Source organism: Pocillopora verrucosa, chromosome 2 (genome assembly GCF_036669915.1).
Source record: "Pocillopora verrucosa isolate sample1 chromosome 2, ASM3666991v2, whole genome shotgun sequence".
In the NCBI taxonomy this organism is placed as follows: domain Eukaryota; kingdom Metazoa; phylum Cnidaria; class Anthozoa; order Scleractinia; family Pocilloporidae; genus Pocillopora; species Pocillopora verrucosa.
In genome coordinates, this window is record NC_089313.1 from 20,122,276 (window position 1) to 20,122,554 (window position 279).

Here is a 279-nt window from a genome sequence, read left to right on the forward strand (position 1 = left end):
AAAATATTGCAAAAGGAAAACTGGGGAACGTATGCATGTAGAGCAAAACATGTGTGTATCAAGGCGCTCATTTCGACCGAAATTGTTCTTGCCTTCTAGATCGATAATAATTGCATTCAGGTTCATCAATATGCTTAAATAGAGATCTTGAAAAAAAAAACATACGACTTACCTGTAAACGACTTCAAATACCGAAAGATGACGATAAGGAGCATTGCCGAAGCCTTCAAAAACTAGCGAGTTCAAGGTTTATGAACATCAATCCTTCCCCAATTCTGC